General features: G+C 32.6%; 1 protein-coding gene and 1 long non-coding RNA gene across 12 annotated transcripts in view; one reads left to right on the forward strand and one right to left on the reverse strand.

Annotated features, from left to right (window-relative positions):
- Positions 1-24291, reverse strand: part of Hers (Histone gene-specific Epigenetic Repressor in late S phase) — a 386163-nt gene that overhangs the window by 168591 nt on the left and 193281 nt on the right. The window lies entirely within an intron of this gene.
- On the forward strand, positions 855-5699 carry LOC148238143 (uncharacterized). The gene is made up of 2 exons (XR_015812719.1): positions 855-3363; positions 3809-5699. It is a non-coding gene; the product is annotated as an uncharacterized LOC148238143 (long non-coding RNA).

The following is a 24291-nucleotide window of genomic DNA, read 5'->3' on the forward strand; positions in this document are numbered from 1 at the left end:
AGTGGGAACGCTCGGTAACGAACGCTCATACTACTATTTTTTTAAATAATATTACAAATTTAATGTAGCACATCTAGACCAAATTTTGACCAATAGAAGGGCGCAAAAAACAATTATCCCTTCTCAGAAGTCAAAAACCCCTTTTTTTTGCGCCCTCCTATTGACTAATATTCGGTTTGAATACACATTGACCAATACTCCCATATCAGAAGCCCGTAGTAATATCGGTAAGGATAGTTACAATATTTTTTAAATATAGTATAATATCCAGGTGCAGATATCAAACATCACATGAGAGTTGTTTTGATTTGAATTTTAGACTAAAACTATAATTAGTTAGAATTTTCATTAGGTTAGGTGTGGGTTTGAACAGCAAATACGTTTCGCAACTGTCTAATTGAGCTTTATAGAGATTTAAGAGTAGCATACAGTGGCGTAGCTAGGGTATGTACCGCCCAGGGCGATCCTTAAATTTGCCGCCCCCCCATACAATTTTTGCAGGGTCATAAAATCAGCATTTCTTAAAATAATAAATTGGTTATTATTAAGCTCTTGTTATTCGTGGATTTATATAAGTTTTAGTGCATTCAGGGTTAAGAACTACACTAGACAATCCCATCGCGAATATGACGCCCCCAAGCAAGTGCCGCCCGGGGCGGCCCACCCCCTCCGCCCCACCATAGCTACGCCACTGGTAGCATATAATTTCACTAGCGCCTATCAGTTGAATTATATTTTTGTTGATATACATATATCTACTGGTGAAAATATATTTAGACTTTGGATACACATTCACTGTAACGCATTTAAATAAATAATAGATAAGTATATCAGGGGTGACCAGACTATTTGAGCCGCAATATTTTTTTTTCGTGGAAATCAAAAATAATGATTTAAAAAATTGTTTTTACATTTACATAAATATATTTGGTATAGATGCATAATAATTTTAACAAGAAAATGTATTGTAAGGGGCTATTTATTTATATACTATGGCCAAAAGTAGGCGGCACTGTGGTAGCACAGGCGTGACGGCAGCGGAAGGTAGCACATTCTTTGGCGGAACGCGGTGGGAGTTTGACGACCGGCGGTGCTTCGTCCCCCGATCGCATTATTTTAATATGTAATATAAATCGCAAACTTTCAATAAAAATACTACTGCAACGGCTCAATCTATATGTAATTGCTATCCGTCACCATCCAACTATTATCAAATTTGTGGTTTTGGACTTGTTTTCACAGGCATTTAAAGTCAGGCTTGATAGAGCTGTACGCAGCAACTCCGTAAGGTATTGATTAATGAGAATAACACAGTGCTTTGATTTGATAAATTTTATAGACGAATACAGGGAGTCATTCCGAAAAAAATCCAAAAATTTATGTAGATGCCTTGACGTCCCTGCTGGCATATAATTCGTTTCAATGTAAAAAAATCAGTATTTTGTAGAAATCAATCAAGGAATCTGTTCACACGATCCAAGACAAGATTCAAATCGCACCACCGCCGTTGAAAAATTGGCGAGCATGTAAGGTTAAAGGGCGATTACAATCGGCCCAATCGCACATCCGAGACGTATCCATGGCCGGTAGCCCTTCCGATCGTTATCCGGCCGTAACTTTATGCAAACGGCGCGAATCGGACACGATAACGGTCGCAGCAGTAGCAGCATTTACCTTTTATGGTTCGCTAGAAGCCAAGAGTGCTCGACGACCAACAACGAACGACGAAAGCGTTAAACGATCGTTGCATTTTATCGACGCGTCGTTAAATTATAACGAAAACAAATGTGGTAGTTTTCCGTCGCTCTCGCCTTTGTACATCATCGTGATCGTACAGACAAAGCGATGATTCACACAACGTGGAATAATCGACGGACAATGCGTCATTGTTATACATTATGGTTTTGGAAAGGGATAATTATGGGTTCCCTACGATTCCCCGCGTGTAACAATATGGTTTATGGACTAAACCTCGGCGCGAGCGTGACGCTGAATTGATGGTGTGCATATATAATATAATCTGTGGTACATATGTACACAGTGTAACAACTACTGCGTACGTTTGTCGTGATTTAAGAATTAAAATTAATTAACACTGTAAAGTTGGGCGTACTATATAATGCGATCATCAGTTAGCGCGTTTAATACGAGCGTATCTAGTTTCCGCGAGTACAACTTGAAATTTATATGAAGTTGGTGTAATTTATTGTGAAGCATAAACACAAGGTAGTTAGATGTTTTGGATAGATATTATAGTACATGTGGAGCACGACCGACTTAACGTTGTTATGTCTGCGGTATTGGCACTAAATTGGACAATTAAATTGCTTTGATAGCACTAAAATATCAAAAGCTTCGTAGAACGAGAAAATTAACGAAAGAAAATAACAGGAGAACGTATACAAACATTGCAAAAATTTACTTTTTATACATCAAAGTGCATAATTGAGATTGACTATTCATATGAAATTGCATCAAAACACAGCAATTTGTAGCTAACAAGTTGCTTGTTCATCCATTCAGCACTTATCTGATTTTATTCAACCGTCTGCCGCTTTGCTAGGTATATAAATAAAAAACAAAATGGTAAGTATACTATGTATATTTATAGTTAATTTATTTTAGGAATCCCCACGCTAATAATTATATTATATTTGATTCACATTATAATAAGAACTATTTTTCTTATCTAAATTATAATCAATCACTCACATATAAGAAGGTAAAAAACATTGACAATAAGACAGCTTTGCAGTTAAAACTAACATTTTCACTAAAACTTGAATATTCTACAATCCATCGGCGTACACTTACGACACTTAATAAACAAAAAGATTTACCAAAAAAAACATGTCCCAAATGTTTAAGAGCAAAGAAAAGCTTCGAGTTAAATATACGAAGCAGTGCGAGAATCTAAATGTTACGATATTAAGTCATAAACATCGGCAGGGCAATTGTCTCTTTCGTCTTATCAGCAAATTCAAACAAGATCCGAACGTTGATTGCGATTGCGAGACCCTTTTTTATATACTCGTACGTGGCGGTCAGACAAATAGGACATACGCAAAATTATTGTGAAACGCCATATTAACTTTAAACTTAGGACAAAACTAGTATAAAATTGCATTTTTTTACGAATGGTTTACGTCAAGCAAAACATCAACAGTATAGATGCTCTGATATTTTGATTATCTGAACTGAATCTACTTTTACTTGTAGCGGCTTTAATTTTTTTTTATAAATTATTAATCATCATTGACATTTTCTAATAATTTATATTGCTCTAATAACATACGTTGATAAGGCAACGTTAAAAGCATAATTAAACCGAAATATTTTAGATAGACAAAGACTTCTTGAACGGTGAGCTCGGTGACCCGAGAAAAGTGATATATTATAAGTTTTAATGAATACCATTGTGAGTCTTAGATCTGTTAGGTGAATATGTCATCTAGTAGTTTTTTTTTAAATTGAGATTTTATTACGCATTAATATAGATTTTATAAACGAAAATGTCCTAGTCGTTTGACCGCCACTGTACATACCGTATTGTGCGACCTGTCCATAAATCAGAGAAATTATTCGAATACATCCATTTTCTGTACTTTCTATGAGTGCGTTTGCTGTACAAACATGGGCGAGCCCTAAATCTCCCTCAGGTGGGGTCATGTGTATAAAAGGCTGATATTCAGATCCCATAAATGAAACTTATTCCAGACAATACGTCAATATCGCCTTTGAGGAGTATCGCCGTAAATGTACGGTTGAGGTACTCCAGATAGCTAATATTTACATATATTAATTGAAGAAATAATAAATAAATAAAAAATAACATTGTTTCCAATTTAAATTAAAGTAAATGATTTTTTATTGAAAATAATACGAATAAATTAGAGTACGAAATAAATTCATATAACAAAAAATATTTCTTAATAACTTTATAGTCTCTGTATTAATGTGAAAAAAATATTACAAAAGCCAAATACTACATAATAAATATGAAAAAAGTGTTAAAATCAAAGCAATAAAACGTTGAAAATTACATATTTTTTTATAATTTACTATAAATTATGGATACATACTCCCGGAGGGGGGGGGGGGGTATACTAACAAAGCAACAAATGTGCATAAATTAACTCACTACTCAAAGGGTTAAACCGATCTATCTAACTTGTACTTACTGAGTTTATACGAACTCGAATTGAAGAGAAGACAGCAATTTTAGATTTTAAAAATCGAATAACCAACCGCTTCTCTCTTTACGTAAAATCTTTGTACAGCTCTTGAACCCAGAGTTCAACCAGTACGTCAACGATATTAATTGTGGCACAATAAAAAACAATTTGTCATAAATCAAAATAAACACACAGGACAACATTATATACTATGTAAATAGTTTTGTAAACTTGATATTGCATTTTTTAAATTCTCCATTAAAAACTGCGATTAATCCCTAACGATTTGTAAGCACATATCGAGTGAAAAGTAGCTATTATAAAACGCGCTTCAGTATTTTAATAATACTTTCCAAGAAGCCTGTGTTTGATAAAACGTGACACGATTCCAGCTTAACCCGCGCTCCGTCGCGCAGCGTAGCCCGCACTCGCCGCCATATAAAGTATATAACCCACAGCGCAACAAAAAGCGGAACCGCTTTCATAAATAATTTGATAACTAATTATAGGGGTTTCTGTAACGCAATTTCAATTATAAAATAAATCGGCCTTTACAATCTACGACCTTTCGACTATTTATAGATCAAAAATGTTATGTTCCGTGGCGGTCGTCTATTTCGAGCGCCCCTTGACCCTTTCAAAAAACGTCACCCGGACCTTATCGCTGTGAAAGAGTGGACCCACGGGGGCGTAGGATGCTACATAGGCCGCGTGGGCGCTACTCTTTATCTAACTCTATAACTTATCTTTCGCTCGCGAGATAAACGCGCACCGCAACGGATCCGATTTCGAATTATTGTTTCTGACGTCGGATTCGTGCAAAAAACCCTCGGAACTGGACGATCGTTAGGTCGTAAATCTGTCTGACGTAGGTGTGTCATGCGATCATGACAAATCAGTCGCGCGGGATGGATAGTTGTCAGAGATGATGAATGGGTTGGTTTTTGCGCGAGGTGTGATTCTGTTACACCTGTTGGGTGTGGCGTTTAAAAGGTTGATTCGAGAAATACGAGAGTGGATTCGCATCAACGAATCATTAAAGTTAGGAGTGGCAATCTTGGGCGTATCCATCGCTTTTGAGTTAAACACTGCGCAATTTGTAGTGGTGTAAGTTTGTAGTGCATAATGATTTACATTAAAACGCTGAATTCGCGGGTTTGCGTGAAAGAGACATTTAGTTTTATGTATAACATTAACAAAACTTATGTTCTAAATTATAAAACAATTATACTATAAGTGGAAGTAGAGTTCATTAACCTAGCCTTTAAACATGCTGTAAAGTATTTCGTGAAACGAAAATAAATCAGCTGATGATGATCGGTCATTTGGCAAAGGTTATTCTGTGCTTCTTAAATATAAAGCAGAAAATAAAATGATAGCGAAAAGAGACGAATCATTCAAAGATTGTAATTTAGACTTTGAAAATCAATATCGCTGAGTTGCAATTAATTGTACAATATCAATAAAAAAAACATTAAAAGTAACGGATTTGTGTCACACCAGTTGTACTTCTTTTCACCAAAAGCAATTAAAAAATCGCATCGACGCAAAATATAAAAAAATATGCACTGCAATAATATCGTCTCCGAGCGAGCAGGTAAAATTCACCCGCTATAGACATATAGTTTATCAAATATTAATTTACATATATAAAAAACTAATATTACACTACCACCCAAAATTATATACATTGGGCAAAGAGTGGTAGAACAGATAACTTCATTCGGCATTTCACTTCCAAACTGCACTTCGAATTACCGACTTTAACTATATGCGAGTTCAGCAGAACACGCATGCGAGTTCAGCAGAACACGCATCCGAGCGGAACCGAATCGGAAGCAGTTGACTTTTGGGAGTTAGATAGAAGCATCCGCTTTCGCTTGATCCTAATTATATTTTTTTAATTCTTAAAAATCAGGCAATTACATCATACTAAAGTAAGTTTCTACATACAAAAAAAAAAACTAATTAATAGATCTAGTGCTTCTGTACTTAATTTATTCCTAAATCGAGTTTAACATACGATAACGATTGAAGAGTTCATAGGAATGCTGGCTGTCTTAGAGTTATTGTAAAAAGGAAATGAGCCTTCGAGAAATTGTCCTCCGTCAAGATATAATCTATGTTCTTTGTTGTAATCAATTTTAGTTGTTCCTATTATCACAAATAATGTTCAATACTTGATTTACAAATATTTAAAAATACATGTATAAAAAATATGCAAGCTGCAAGTAGCGCCGATAAGATTTTTAATAAGATATTAAAATTCTCGGTAGTAAATACGAGTAAGATCTTACATACATATATGAAAAAAAATGTTTATATAAGCTTTGAGATAAGATAAATACATTTCAATAGATTTTGATAGTGACATTGTATTCATAATATTATGAGTGTCATGGAATCAAAACTCACATTATGTAAAATGTTTTGAGAATATTAAAAAATAACCAGTAATATTATAATATTAAAATAATTTGTTTAAAAAAATAGTTAAGACAACACAAAATCACAGTTTACAAATAAAATTGTCGTAGTATGCAAATTTCGTTAGCATTCCAGGTCGCTTTTTATTTCTTTATGAAGTTGAAGTAGCAAGTTAGAGTGGTATTTTATTGTTATGGTCTAATAAAAAAAGCAGAACCTTACTTTGCCAGCAGATGGCACTATCATTGATATTTTGAGAGGTAGGAATCCTTATTGTTCCACTGTCTCGACTGTTGCTTCGATTCCGGCTAGACGAGAGTGCAGAACCCATGTTTTATCGAATGAAAATAGTGTTTCTATTTAAGAATCTATTGTAATATGCCAAATCTAGAATTCTCAAATTAGCGAATTTTATTGTTGATAATTAAAATTGTACGAATATTTTTAAAAGCTGCATAAAAAGAATGGGTCCATTCCAAATGTTTTTGAATATGTATGCTTTCTTGGAGGTATTTTAATGGCAAGAAATATTAACAATTTTTTCAACTGCTCTAATAGGCTAAGGAGAAAAGAAGAAACCACTCGACGTAAAAACCGGCAGATTTAAAATATGTATGGGGGCTTTCCAGAGATATGTTATAAAATTAGATCGTTTTATCAATAATTCAGAGGTTTTTTATACTTATTTTTTAGAAAGATGAAAAACATATAGTAGCCAACATCTGTTACTGACTAATTAAATATCGACGGTCAGTAATGAATCGAAGTTGATCGATCTGTTCTGGTTCTTTGATTATTCGCGTCTATTATTGTATAACAAATTACCATCCTATTAAAACGAACACCCAGTTCTCTGTTCATCAATAATTCACAATTACATATTTTTTTATTGGTAATCAAAGTTTAAAACACCTTTGGGTCAGAATAAAAAGCAAATCTCAATCAGAATTTTATTAACAACTTGGTTTTATTTATATTATTTAGGGTCAAAATAAATATTAAATGATCAGAATTAAAATAATGAATGGTCAAAATTATATTATTCAGGGTCAGAATAAATAGTAAATATTTGGAATAAAGATAGCCTACGATCAGAATGAAATACATAATTAAAATTTAGGACGATCATGTGAATTAAAAATATATTAGAACATCTATAAATATAAATTGGCAATAAATTATTTATTTTAGAAATATTCTTATAAAATATCTCGCGAGCACTAAAACTATTGTACATGTTAGGTGCGAGCGAGCGTTGATCAAAACATTAAACAACATATGAATAATTCCGTCTAGGTATTCACAGTGACGAACGAAGCGGGAATAACGACGGAGCGGTCGCGGAGAGCGCGCTTGGCTTGTGATGACATTTGATAATGCTGCGAGCCCAACTAAACAAGTTGGGTATAAAGCACCTTAGTAATGACTTTGTATTATTACTCTACAAATAAAACTGATTTTGAGGTTAAAATACATATAATATAAGATAAAAACTGATCAATGAACTGTAATAAAAACTGAAAATTATACAAAATAATAATTTTGATTCTATGTTACTCATAAAATAAATACATATTTTTACTGCTTTTTTATCCTATTCGAGTTTTTATCACACTTTCCTAATGAGATGCCAGATTAGATTAAATAATGGTCATGATTATGAGACTAGCTCGCATACTAATCTTGAATACCTAACCTAACCTCCCGTGAGAGAGATTCGAGTTCAAGGCTGTAAAGACGCCAAGTAACAGCTCCGCTGCGATTGTTCTGAGCGCTTATCTGCCCTCTACTCGTTTCGGACCTGTATTTGCATTGCTCACATGTGTAAGTGCATGTGCATTCGATTTTTTATTGTTTCCGCCCGAAATTGCACCTGCCGGCACTGCGGCCTGCTCGACAGGACTCGAATGTTCCTCATGCAGTGTGTGTAGATACGTACAAACGTCTCGTTGCGGTCGAGACTTTGACCCTTTGCAGTTGAAATTCGTTGCGGGTCAACCCTTCTTTGGGCATATGTCGTCGAATGACTGGCAGTAAAAGGTAAAGTCATTAAGGATTTCGGTGACAGGTGGCTGGAATAATTTATTGGAGCGTACATTGTATAGCGGACTGTTTAAGTGAATATTATAGTCTTTAATAAAGTTGACTGATCTTCGATTATTTTTCCTGATGAACTTAATGATGCAGGGATGTCATTTAGGGGAGTGGGAAGGCAGGTGGGGGGCATTTACCCACCTTGAATTTTGTCAGAAAAATCATTTAATTAAATACAATGAATTTTAATGACATATACATATTTAAAATAATCTAAAATAACGTCCCTGATTTTAAACCAGAAATTATCGGGTTATCCCGAAAAAACAGTCTCAAAACCGGTTCTCAATTACTCGAATTTTCAATTATGTATTCGAATATTAAATAAAAAGTAGATGAAATATTCCAATATTTGTGTATAGTTGTATTCTTTTCTCGGTTTTTATCGATATTAATTAATTTAGCCAATTAGTGCAGAAAATAAACTATTTGCTTGTAAATCTTATTATATTAAAAAACAATTATTGATTGGTAATAAATATTTTAATTAATAATTAATTACTTTCATAATCTGCTGTGCGAATTACTGATCAATGAGGACGTCAAAATGAAAATGCGTAATTTATTATTTTGCATACTTTGATCAGGGATGTCAATTCAGCTTTTTAAAATAATCAGAATTAAGATCAGCTGAGATTAAATTAATGATGAAATATTATAAATACATAATTTTATAGAATTTATTGTATAATATATTTATACAATAGCTAAAAATGTTTGAAACGAATTTTATATACATAAGGATCGAATTCATATTGGCGTTTGTTTTGTGCGGATTAGCACATAAATTAATTAGCTAGAAATAATGTATCTTTAAAATAACAAATAAAAAATAAAGTAAAACGTACTTTTGAAAAAAATTTGCGACGCATACCTGTTTTTGAGATGAGCGTTTAACGTTAATATAAAGGGTGGGCCTTTTCAACATTTTATTTCATTCAACGAACTAATTCTACGAATTTCGGCCATAATACACACCGATAAATATTCTATTCACAAATGTTTTATTATATTCTATTCACAAACGAAGGCGTAAAATCATTTTTTTGTTGTGAAGAAGCGTCTCATTGTCTCGCATTTCGAAACAAAATATGAAGCATTTATCTTTCGTTAATATAAATATTTAAATCAGGGTGTACATTTTAATTGAAATTACTTACTACAATGAAACGAAACATTCCATTTACAATTTTAAACACTCAATTTAAACTTAAATAGGCGCGCATGTACATAAATGCCCTTTACGATTTCGTGAATTTTCAATTCGTGGCTCGGGAAATGTAACTTGAAATGACGGCGTATTTATATATATAATACAATACGAAGCAAAACATGGGTTTTATGTAGTATTATTTATTATATTTGCGATCCACGGCAGAGTCATTTTATTTGCGTCACGGCAACAAAATATACCATATTGCATTATAAACGTAGGTCAATTTGATAGCATGCACACACAAGAGACCTGGTAGGAAATGACGTAGATTCATGACGTCAGAACTGCAGTAATATCGCAGCCAGGGGCGCTTAAACCGAGAAGATTGGAGAAAATTTTATTTAATAAATAAAGTGTAGCATTATTTTTAATTACACGTTTAATCAATTTAGAAGACAATAAAAGTGAAAATAGAAGTAAATATGATATTTTAAAATTATTTGGAGTTGTGTATGAGAGCATATAAAAACGCATTAAATCAAATTATATGTATAAATTATGGCCACAGGTTTGACAGGTCTGTTTATGTTATAGGAATTGCAGCCGACATGTACGTACCATACATATAAAGCAAAGCGACGGAATGGAGTACGTCTCAATTCGATATAAAAGATAAGCTTTCATAAGTACATACGGTCGTATCTTATATCGAGTATAATAAAATATATTATTTTTAGGAATAAAACGTACATATTCTTCGGTAAAATTGTACTATAACTCATTTTAAACCGTACACCAGGACATTGCAATAATAAAAGTATCAAAATAGGTATTTTTATAAATTATAAAGACTGTTCATAAAATATTTTTTTACAAATTACAATGGTTACAATTGTTTAATTTAATTTAATTATTACAAATATGACAATCGTGCCTTGACAAGATTTCCCAATGCGTCATAATTGCTATTATACGAAATAGTTCTAGCATTTCATACACATACATATACAATAGTATACGTCAGCGCAAACATGCACTCATATACATCTTGTATGTTTATACAAATACATTTTTATTTTGTATTACAATAAAAAATTATTTAACAGTTCATATATATACATATACAATACATCAACTCAGACATTCTAACTGATGATATTCGCGATAAATTTCAGAGCATTAAAAATGTAAACTTGAAAAAGTAAAACCAGCAGATAATTCATTATTGAATGTAACTAAATCGCTTCAAAATAAATACGCAAAAATTCCACGGTTAAAAACTGGAAATATCATAGCTGACACAGATCAGCGAAAAGTAGAAATGTTAGCTGACGCTTTTTCTGTATCGTACGAACTTATTGAAAATTTTAAATACTAAAACTGAAAACGAAATAAATAAATCAAATTTAAAAAAGCATCCGTGTTAGATAAAGATTTTGAAGAAATTTTAGAATTGACAAATTAATACGTTGATTAAACACCGTTCTGGAATTTGCATGTATTACTTAAAAACATCCTTAACGCTTGCCTATATTATAGGTATTACCCAATCGCTAAAATTCATCCGATAAGGATCCTATAAATCCGATTAGTTATCGCTCAGTAATTTTTTATGCATTTAAAAGAATAAAATTATTAAAACAGTTTGATTTCAGCAAAAAAAATATCAACTTAATAGTTTAATGGAGCACATATGCGCTAATTTTTATATGAAAAAGAGTACGAGTCTTTCCATGCTAGATATAGAAAAAGCTTTCGACACAGTATGGCAAATGATTTGATTCATAAATTATACAAAAACAAAATCCTTTACTATCAGATACATTTAATATGCTCATACCTGAAAAGTAGAAGCTATGTTATTTCACTAAATAATGATCACAGGATCCAGTGTAAAATTCCAGTTGGAGTTCCTTAGGGAAGTTTGCTCGGGCCGTTCCTATTTATCGTATATACGAACGATATCCCAAAAAAATAAAAAATACACGTTTATCTATGTACGCTAATGATACAGCTATTCTAACAAGTTCTAATTTATAAAAAACATTAAAAAAATATTTTTAGAGGTGAAAAATTAAAATCAAGCGAATTAATTTTCACAAAACTCTGCCACCACCTCTCCTAGATGAAAAGGGCATTAACGTAAAATGTAAAACAAGCGTAAAATATCTGGGGCTATACATGGATTCCAAGTTAAAATTTAATAAACATATTTTGGAACTTTGCACTAAAGGGCTTGCCGCTATTGCGGCCCATAGACCGATATTTAATAAAAAAAGCGCGCTAACTATAAAAAATAAATATTAAATTTATAATTAAATATTTAGACGCATTTTAACACATGCTTGCCTTGTTGGAGTGACATCTAAATTACAAGTCATTCAAAATTGTGCTATAAATTAAAATATAATACACCTTTAAAAAATGCATATTATACTTCAAATACCAACAATAAAATAACATTTTCATACCAGAAAATATTATAAAAATATTTCACGAAAACACACTAACCCACTAATCTCGTGCATCGGTGACTACGATAAAATCAACATTAAATTTAAATGCAAGCACACAATACCAAAGCACATATTGCTTTAAAGTTTTGTTTCCTATATTTTTATTTTTCTTTCGCTTAAATTATAACCACACACGTTTTATCTATTATTATTATTTTTTATTACGTTAAGCAATTAACTAATTGTAAACATGAAAATGGTTATAAACCGGTAACATGTATATTATATAGAGGTGGGCCATAAAGACAAGCGGTTGCAAATAAATTATTAAAAAAAACTATGAATCTAATCATTTTAAAGTAAACATTTTGGAAAATCATATCTTAAAAATAACACTATCCATCGCGTTGCAAACGATGTTCAAATCTGGACCTGAAATTTGTGAAAACGGTGTTTCCATGGCCTCCCAGGAGTCCTGACTTGACTCAACCTAACTTTTTTCTCTTGGGATACTTAAAGAGTCTAGTAAATGGCTGCTATTCCACGCGCAATGTGCCAGCGAATTTTTACAAATTTAAGGTTCAGATTTTAACAATGTTTGTAACGCCATGGTAACGTTACATTTAAGATATTATTTTCATCTGTTTACTTCAATATAAAAAAAATAAAAATCGATAATATTTATATATTTTTTTTAAATTTATTCCAAAGTGCTTATCTTTATGGTTATTTTTATTATTAAAATTAGCGAATTAAAAAAAATCGGACATACCCTCATATACATACACACTCATTAACATAAATTTTATTATTTAAGATTCAAACAAAATTATTTACCGAAGATTTCCTTGTGTTTGGCAAGCTAGTTGAGAAGCTCACTGAGAAGCTGGATGCAAGAGGTACTTTATTCTTGGTTGCGACTGTTACGAATAAGGATCACGATCACGACTCTCTAACGCACTTTAAAACAAAGCTCGCAACTAAAAACCGGTAACAATGAAATGAATTGTTGACACCGTTCCTTAGCAACGTCAAAAAATATATTATTGAATACACGCTACGCCGAGAAAACAATGGATTCTATCTAGTGGGTCATCGCGGTAAATATTTTAATTTTTCTAATCCAACTTTAGGGATTCATCTTTTAAAAACCGGGAAGAGAAAATATCAGTGATGTTTTAACATCGATACTTTTATATTGCTAATATTATTTAGTCATAAATTTCAAGTTCTTTCACAAGATCATAAGTTTAATTGCTGTTTTAATGGCTGTTCCCAGGCTTGCTTTGAAACTACGGAATTTGAGCTTCCCGAAACCGTATTTTATTTAGAAAATGGCTACATCGTGAGGTTGGATTATTTCCATTTCGGTCGAGAGTTGAAAATGATTCGTCATAGATGGAGTAAAAATACTTCGCATCATATAATTAAACCAATGAAAGTTTTATCATCGCTGTTGGCGCGAAAGAATTAAAATTTAAATTAATGGCAGCGTAAATTTATTTTTATATTACATGAAGTATATAATTTAATTATATACTATTATTATTGATAATAAGTAGTTTATTAATATCATGAACCTGTTATAATTAAAAAATGTGATACACTTGAAAAAAATGTTAAAGCGATGTAGAAAAACAAAACCTGCCGGGGCGCGCGAACTGACGCTTTTCCAGCGTTAAACTATACAAACACAACACACAGAAGTGTCTAAAAGGTTAAAACCAACGTTTACACACCGTTCCAATTAACCTCGCAGCGTTTACGAGTGGCCGTATGCACCGATTCAACACACCGGCAAACACTTGAAACGGCATCGTTTACAGCCGAGCTTTTCAATGCGTGTGTTGCCACACATTCAACAAGTGGCAACAAATGCGATTGTAGTCCCTTCGACGACCGTTTAACGACAAGCGAAAGCTTTGAAAAGCTGCACAACGGCTAAAATGTCACAACAAGGTAGCATATTATGGGTGTGAAAGTCGATGCAATGTTCCCAACATTTTTATATTTTAGATAAATTATATCACAAAATAGTGACAAAATATCAAATATAATATGAAACTAATTTAAAATGTCCTCGAGATTTTCGAACCAGCTTAAGCTCTACGTGGAAATTAGTAATCTTAGACGAGAGGAACTTTCGCGTACCACGACCTGCGCAAGCTCTTCTGATTTATTCATTCGCAATCAAAGTTGCACAACCTTTGACATGCGCTGAGCGACCGCGCTTTAAATTTTGCAAATCAGAGTTCAATGAAAAAGTGTATAAAGTTTCGATACGTGTACGTGCGATAGATGCAGATGGTTTTCAGCTTACAGATGAGCGCAATTGCTCGGAGCGATTTAGTTCAAGTTCAAATAAATTAATCTCGGGTCTCGAGTTTTTCCAAGAGCTCGCAAAGCAATATGGTTTGCATCGAGTGAGTCGACCGGGAAGTTTATCGGACGATACTATCAAAAGGTAATAAGCGAATAAGATGATATTTTAATCAAAAGTATGTTTAAAATATAATATAAGGAATTATTAAACAATACAAATAATATAAATTTTAGTTTGCATTTATTAAATTAAAAAATGATAAACGTTGACTAAATTAAGCACCTAGAAAAGGACTTGAAAATTCTTCCTGTTATATGTGTAAATAATAGGTAATATATCAGAGAACTAGTTTTTGAACTAAATAGGTAAAACTAGCATTTTGTTCATGCCTAATGCCTGAACTACACTCTCTAAAGTTGGCCAAGGACGGAGAATATAGTGGGTTACTTCGGTCGAGTCCGGTTCTGAATGCTCTAAAGTCTAAAATATCTCGGAAGATGTCCGAAGTTACCGAGAACAGAAGGTAAAGTGGGGGTAATTCAGTTTACATGGCCAGCTTCGAGCGCCTCCGAACATTGTCGGCATATTTTCTGAGTCAAAGGGACCGAAGTCCGAGCTGCTCTTTCGAGCGCGAGCGGTGAGATACTTTCCCTTTCGCTCTCTCGCGTGTTAAGTGACGAGAGTGAGAGAGATAATTATATGGTGTTTCGCAAACTGAGATAGAACGAGTAACTCGGTTCAATTTCAGTATGCACGTAGGCGTGCTATGAATAACACGTATGACGAGCGCTGCATCGTGTTCACGTGGTCAAGTTATAATATCACATGCTTACTGAAGACTTGACCCTACAGCGCATGTTAACATGCTTTTATGAAACTTAAAAATAAGATTTAATTATTTTTTATCGGTTTAAAGTAGTGTTAATATCCATCACAGATTAGGTTTCACACGCGAATGATTAATTCAAATCAAGACAGGTCGTACATATTAGGTATAAAAAATGATCTAATGAGCTATTTTTTATCTTCATATGAATAAAAAAATATTAAATAAGTTGTGAAACACAGTCTAATCAATGCCATATTACATATACTACACTAGGAATTCTATCGCGACCACCAATAATCGCTGCGTCACTTAAAAGGTCATACCATTAATTGATTTGTGTCCCTTGAGTTTTATAAAGGGCGGCTATGCGTATCTGAGCGGACGTCCATTAAATTGTATTCAATAGCATCTACCGGGACCTAAATAAGGCAATGGTGAATAAAGAGATCTACAAGACAAACATAAAATATAAAGAAAGACTGACGAATCATCTTAAACAGCTTGTGAAGGATTTAATAAGTGTCCTATACAGGAAACGAATTTAATGTCTCATAATTTTTCATATAAAAAATGTATATATTTTTGAATAAGCGCTAAATGAGCTTTTTCACACTTAGCGCGTATCTTCGTTAGTACGTATTAGACAACAACAAAGAGTCTGGTTCCGCCCCAATGGCAGATGATAAAATATTGGTAGGGAATCATATATTTTCAAGGATATATGCGTCAAAACGCTGACGTAATAAATCATTTTGATCAGAAACTTACTTCCATATTTTCATTAGAATAAACGATAGTTCAACCGAACTCTCATTAAGCGGAGCTACGGCAAATCGAACGAGACGGCCCTTAAAATGTCTAGAAAAGAAGTAGCTTTTACATCAATTGTAAATATCATCAAATGATACAAAATAGAAAGGCGAGAACATATATTCATTATTGCACAAATTGTATGGCAAATTTAAAATGTTGTAATTTTAAGATAAAAACGTGAATATGTTTTTTTTGAATTTATTTACTTCTATTTCTCGTTTTTATTTTGCGAAAATTTAGGGCTTCTGAAACCATTAGATAGATGATATTAAATTTTATAACGTACGTTTTAATGTTGCGCATACGCAGACGAACAAATCATCTTCGGTCGTTTTTCCCTATCGCATTTACGATTTACGATCGTGAAAGTCAGTCGAGAGAGCCTGGCAAAAGTTTACGCAACAGACAACTTTCGATTTCGCCTCTGCGGATCTATTAATTTTCCATAAAAAGTTATGAAATAAATTCGACTCGATGCTTTCGTAAAGCGAAGGTGCAAAACCAAAAAGTCGATAGCGTCTCCTCGGATGCAGCTGCTCTTCTCGGGAAGCTTTTTGTCCGGAATCTGATTTACTTTTGTACCCCGAGGCAGATCGCCGGACAGGGGCGCCAAACCGTTGGCACGTGCGAAAACAGCGCCATATTACATTTCAAACGACGGTAATAATAATGGCACACGTTGCAAGAGGTAACCGATAATCAAATTAAACACGCGATAAATGAAGCGGTTTTGATTGTATCGATTGTATTGTTTATATACAATCGATACATAAATACATAGGGATGATCTAAAATGTATCTATATATATATATATATATAAACATATGTTTATTTACTTTTAAAAACGATAAGATTACATGACATATGTATGTATACAAACATCTTTTTTTTTCAATAGCTACTTTTAGGCGAAAAAGTGTGATTATTATCTAGTAACTAATCTCAGTTTAGACCGGATTATCTCTGACCATTCTTTCAGCTTTAACCGGGTATTATGCAAAACCGGCGTGGGATAGAGATACGAGAGCCACGTTAAATTGAATATCGCACGGTCACAGTGAACGAAACTATTTGTATGACGCCGTTACACGACACGAGGCAACAGATGAATAACCATATTACGTCCGCTGCGATGCAATGACTCGTGCATAACCAACGAAGCTAGTGTAAGTTGTATATTGTACATATTCAAATATTATTCACATATACATCGGTAAATATTTGCAAACACACCACAGTAATAATCTGTGATGATTAATGTTTACCGCGACGTTTCTCAAACTGTGTAAATATAGATAAAAAAAATAACACATTATTACAATTTGTCTCAAAAAATAACATTTTATTATTTGTATAAAGTTTTAGTGCACTACTCTTTATGTTATAAGTATATATGTATATATTTATCAACGCAGCACGGCCAAATATTTTCACAGAATTTTGATCGTATATAGATATTTCAATATTTTGAATCAATGTGATTTTTTACCAAAAATATTTATAAATGTTGCCATCTCTTGATAATAGTTTACATCTTTACTACTTTCGTACGATATTCTTAAAAGTTAAATTACATTATTTTAAAAACTCTAAAACATGTGAACGGACTGACCGTGAAATTTCGCTATCACGCAAAAACGCGTGAACGGACGGTAATGTGTTAAGTAGTATTTAACAACTGGTTTTTATATATTTGTTTATAATGCCACTGACAAACAAATAGTTTTTATGTTAGAATTATTGTACTATCGGGCAGTTATGAAATTTATCTTAAAATATACACGTATTATTAGTGAAATATTGTTTTAAATTTGGTGGTATACAATAAAATAACCAACAAGTGTGTTAATAATGACCGGATTATTGCACAAATAAAAACATTTGATTAAAAATATATGTACATACTATGTCCAGAAAAAATTCTGTAGCTAAACCTTTTGTTGACAAGGTGTGACACATAGGGTTTGAATAAAAAATTAAAAATGTATATATATATATGGTTAATATTTCTAGGAGTCGGATTACTCCGCGTACTTTTTTGATTCCGTGTGGAATCATGATCTGAACAACCACATGCTGGGCTTTGCCCACACCGGATGTTCATATTCTCAATTTTCCCCTGAGGATGGCCGGGCGAATCTGGCCGAAACGTAGGGACCATGATTCCACACGGAATCAAAAAAGTACGCGGAGTAATCCGACTCCTAGAAATATTAACCAAATATTTCTCCGCGAAAACGCATTCAACCACATATATATATATATATATATATATATATATATATATATATATATATATATATATATATATATATATATATATATATATATATATATATATATATATATATATATATATATATATATATATATATATATATATATATATATTTATATATATATATAGTTTGTTGTTAAGCTCTTATGCCTGCACTACACTCTTTGGAAGTTGTCCGAACCGAAGCTACAACTGAAGTCGGCCGAGACCTACGACTTCGAGTAAGCGACCACACTGTCGCAAATTTCATATGCCGTTCGGACGGCAGCCGTGAACGTCCAGACGGCGGCTTCTATCACGTACAGCTGGCATATTTGCACGCGATCGAAAAATGTGCCAAATAATCGCAATTTTTAAATTGTCATATTATTAAAATTACGCTACTGATAATTATAAAATTTGTGTGGGCACTCACCAATACAATATCAGTGAAAACTTTTTGGTCGTTAATATTCAGTTTACGCAAAATCTTTGTCGGCTTTTGCAAAATGCCATAAGGCATAAAAATGATACTTAAGAATACGAACACCACATCTGTGACTATCCTAGAATTTGTCGCCATCGATTCTAAATAAGATTTCGTTATGGTGTGACATTTATATAAACCGAACTAGGAAAATACATAAAGATATTCGAAACGATTTTTTTAACAAGATCAAATACCACTAATTATTTTTTAATTATTTGATTTTATATGAAAAAAAATATAATAACAATATCTGTTAGAAGAATATACTATCAAAAATATAATTAATCCTTTTTGGTACCCTAAAATATTCAAAGATGTCAGTAAGAGTCTGTTGAAGTCCCCGATAAGCATGTGGTATTATAACTTAACCACGTGTCCACGATGCAGCGCTCGACATGCGTGTTAACCATAGGACGCCTACGCGTATAATGAAATTTAACCGAGTTACTCGTTCTATCTCAGTTTGCGAAAAACCATATCATTATCTCTCTCATTCTCGTCACTTAACACGAGAGAGAGCGAAAGGGGAAGTATCTCATCGCTCGCGCTCGAAAGAGCAGCTCCGATTTCGGTCCGTTTGCCGACAATGTTCGGAAGCGCTTGAAGCTGACCAAGTTGACTGAATTACCCCTTCTTTACCTCCCGTTCTCGGTAACCTTGGACAACATCCGAGTGATTTTAGAGCGGGCAGAACCAAACTCGATCGAAATAACCCACTATATTCTCCGTCCTTGGCCAACCTTAGCCAATTTCCAGAGAGTGTAGTTCAGGCATTATAATAGATTGTTACATAAGTCTTTGCATCTTTATGCGTGCAGCTTAAAAAGGAGAAAAAATAAAATATTAAATGATATTAATCTATCTTTTTTTCTCGTATTTTTCGGAACAGAATTTTAATGCAGTTGTGGTCAGAATCTATATTAAAAGGTCTCTGCACATCGGCCAAAATAAATATTAGATATTAGTCAAAATTTTTTTTAAACGATAAGAATTATTTTGACAGATGGTCAGAATAATTTTTTTTAGTTTTTCAATAGGGTTATTATTACTGTAACGCTGGAGATTGGTACAGCTTAAAATTAATTTCAAATTCTTATGACATATTTTTATTTTACTAAACTAATTTATTCATATTAAATTAATTTAAAAAATACGTCTTATCGTGTGATTTACATATATTCATTTAGCCGGCGAATGAATCCTTGCCAAAAAATGAATAACATAATCATTCTCAAGTCCATTGTTGATCAGCAATGTTTGAGGAAGTCGGAATGAAATGTTAGCTATTCGTAATTCATAGAGTGGCTCATACAAATTATTTATTAAAATCTATCGGTAATCTCTCTCCCTTTTCTCGCTACCTGCTCTGAATGCAGCTGTGAATTAAGCTGATTTAAATCAATATTTGTTTAAAATATTGTAAACTTATTGGGACAGTAGTCATATAAATATTTGTTTCCACTCATTTGTAATCATTTATTGTGAATATATATTAGGCAGTGATTTTTTATTAAAAAGTCTAAATTCTTGTGTCAAGTTAATCGATAGTTTAACATACGTAGGTGTGTATTATAAACATTCTAGGTATTGTATTCCACAACCCTTATCTACGCCGTTCGATCCGTAAAAGCCAGCGTTCAATTAAGGACGCAACGGCCTTCGGTTGTTTACACAGCCGCCATTCGCTGCAAATTAGTTTTCGCATTCTCTGTCCGACTAATTAATAGCTCGGGCGAGAAAAGCACTCGACGGCCCTTCCACCGTGCGCGGCTCTCGCGTCATCACGAGATAACTCGTCAAAGTTCCGAGCTTTTATGCGCCGGTCGCTCTTTGTGCACTGATTGGCATTAATGGCGAGTAAAAGTTTTTAGCTCTACGAATTGATCGATAAACATGAAGTAAACAAATGATAACTGCATTATCTATGTATGTCAGAGATCGCTTCATAGAGCAACGTTTGCGATGAAATAAACATCAACTGTACGATAAACTGTATATAAACATGTATCCAGCACAACGTTACCACCAAATCGATCGTTTCCTTTAAACATTATTTCATTCACAATTAAAATTAAATTGTTCACCTAAATAAAAATTATAATACGTTTTCAGAAAACCGAATTTTAATTAAGAAACTTCAACGATTGCCATAAAAAATGTTTTTTTACAGCGAAAGTTTTAAGTATTAAACATCCGCGAGTCAAACTTCCGAGGAACTCGAAAATTACTTATCGGCAGACTAAAACCTCTCCTTGAGTGCATTTTGTTGGTCGTAAGCATTTCATCAATACGTATTTTTTAATAATTTTGATTACTACATTTTTGATTAAAATTATGCTAATACCGCAATCGCGCTGGTCTATTCCATGGATATTTTATGAATAAAACTTTAACTTAAGGACATGACACATAGGTTTTTTAAAGCGGGTTTTCACATTATTCACAATCACAAGCAAACATATAAAATAAATCAGTTAATGTTAACGATCCCGCTGTCGGTCTAAGACTATCTGGGGGGTTTCAAACGAACGTTATATACCCTGAAACTCATCCCATTTTGCACAATCATGATATTTTCCCGATTCCGGGGAAAACTTGTGAGTGCGTCGGCGTCGTGTCGGTCGGATCGCCGCGGGACTCGATTTGCATAATTACACGGCGGCCGTGTGACATGTCTTAATCACCGGCATGACATGTCAACTAACCGTGACCGATCGAGTTATAAAACGCTTAAATGTGACAGCTTGTAAATAATGGCGACGCGACGAAATGCGAAAGTTATTTATGATGAAAATAACAAAATCCTATTGTTTTCGTACTAATTTCTGGCGCAATGTTAAAAATAATCTGCTAATAAATTATATCAGTATGACTGAAAAGCGACTTTCAACTAAAAATGAGTACACAAATATACATTAATTATTTTTAAATACATATATGCTTTTCTAGTTAATTCTAATGGAGATTTTATAAAATATTTATTCCATATAAATATACTGTAAATTGGTATAAGTCACACGCGCGTAGTTTAATGATGTACTTTGCACTGTAATAATGTCATCATAAAGTTAAGTTTAATATCAAAGCGAGAAGATCCAAAAGTACATCGCAAAAATGCGTAGTTAGCATGTGTAAATATAGTCTTCGTTGTTGCATTAGTATAATCAGAAAGCAGTCCGAAATAGACCGTCAGTACTCGTATTAAAGTGTAGCAGCTATTTCGTAGATATAATATTATCACTCAAGTTGAACAATAAAGCAAAAGTTGAGAAGAGTTTTAATTAGAAGACTGCGAAAACTCATCAACTTTATACCTGGAAGCTGAAGCATATACGGCACGGTAGTAAGCACAGAATCAATACGAACAGAACGTGAAAAAGATTTGTCGCATATACGCGTTAAAAGCACAATAAGCAACAATGCCATTAATATTTATGGCTCGCAAGTGCAATTATTATGCTGAGAAATGCAATCAGCATCCTCAATTGCATTAACCCTTTGAAGTCCAAAGTTTTTTTTATTAAGTGTTGCTCTATTTTCATGCCAATTAATTTATTTAATTAAATTTAATGATCATTAAATATAAAAAAAAAAAAATCTATATTATATGAAATAAATTCTATTTTGGCAAAATTAAATTAAATCATATATTTATAATATAAATAATAATTATTACTGTTATATTAATTTATTTATCACTAGAAATTTCATTTTTTAATTGAAATATATTTTTTTTTATTAAAATACAATTTTTATATTTGAATCGAATTTAATTGCTATTAATACAAAAAATGTACTAATATTAATCTTATTAGATTAAAAAAGTTTATTATTCATAAGAATTGTTTTATTAATTTCTTATTTTATTTTATTATATAGTTATTTATATAATAAATAAAATATGTAAAATGCGTGTTTTATTTATTTATTCAATTTAAAATATTATTAATTTCCGGATATTACATTAAATAACTTCAGACGTTATGGACTTAGAAACTTCCATTAAAAAACAGATGTCCAATACGTGTGGACAAAGGACTCTAAAGACAACTAGTCGTGGAATATGTTTATAGTGTTGCCAATTTTTCACCTGTTTAAACATTAACGGTCATGCAACTATAAGAAAAACTACGGAAATAAACAAATCAAATTCACCTCAAAATTGTAGCTCTTTGTACGCACACGCATGTTAAGAGAAGTCAGTAAAAAAACCCCTCCTTCATCTTAATCAAGCGTATATAATCGCAAACATTCACTTCCATTCAGAATTATTATAGCTTCCGATAGACACCATGACCAGTTAATACCGACATAGAACACACAAAAAAGTCAACTGAAAGCAGCTGCTTCCCTCTTCACGTCATTATTAGTTAAAAATACAACCTGATCTTTAAACATAATTATATTCTACACACACAGACAAGGCTACGAAAACTTCACTTATTTATAGTAACTAAACAAATAATACACGACTCAAAAATTGTTGCACAATAATAATAATATATAACTTTGCTATATAAACAACGCTATTATTTAACACTAGATTTACGGCATCCGTTAAAATGACGGGTTTTTGATTTATATTCTGATTTAATTTGTATCAGACAGTATTTTTCCTGTTTTTTTTACGACTTTTTTATAAGACTATTTTTATTTTCTGAAACTTCTATTTTTGAAAATCTGGTCACTATATACCTATTTTTAATGACACTTGTCAATTTTAAATAAATCTAGTGTTAAACGTTCATCATTATATTAAGGTTTTGGTCAGCTCTAAAATGTTTTCTGCCGGCAAAATAGTCAGTAAAGCCGATACAGCAGAAAATAATGTCATATTAGGAAGCTCTAAAGTTATTTTTATAGCTAATTTGCAGCAATATAAGCTATAAATAAACAAATCGTAAATCAGATTTATTAAAATTTAGGCAAGCTATAAAATTTTGCTGTTCAAACCCAAACCCAACTTAAACAAATTAGCTATTATACCATTATATTGGCCTAGGTTATGATTTTAATAAGCAAACATATAAATATTATGTTGTTGCTGATTAATTTTATAAAACGGCTGAACAAGTAATTACTTTGTTTCATGAATATTTATTTTAAATACGCATACATATTGAGCTGCCTCAAGATGTGTTTACTTTTTTGTTAGCTAACCTAGTATTGAACCTGATATTTTTTCACAGCCGATAAAAAATAGTATGATATCCAAATGATTTAATAGCTAGTTTATTATTATATAGCCCAATATTTAAATAGCGATTACT

This window comes from Plectrocnemia conspersa, unplaced genomic scaffold (assembly GCF_051122295.1).
Source record: "Plectrocnemia conspersa isolate PC_06_02 unplaced genomic scaffold, ASM5112229v1 ptg000002l, whole genome shotgun sequence".
In the NCBI taxonomy this organism is placed as follows: Eukaryota; Metazoa; Arthropoda; class Insecta; order Trichoptera; family Polycentropodidae; genus Plectrocnemia; species Plectrocnemia conspersa.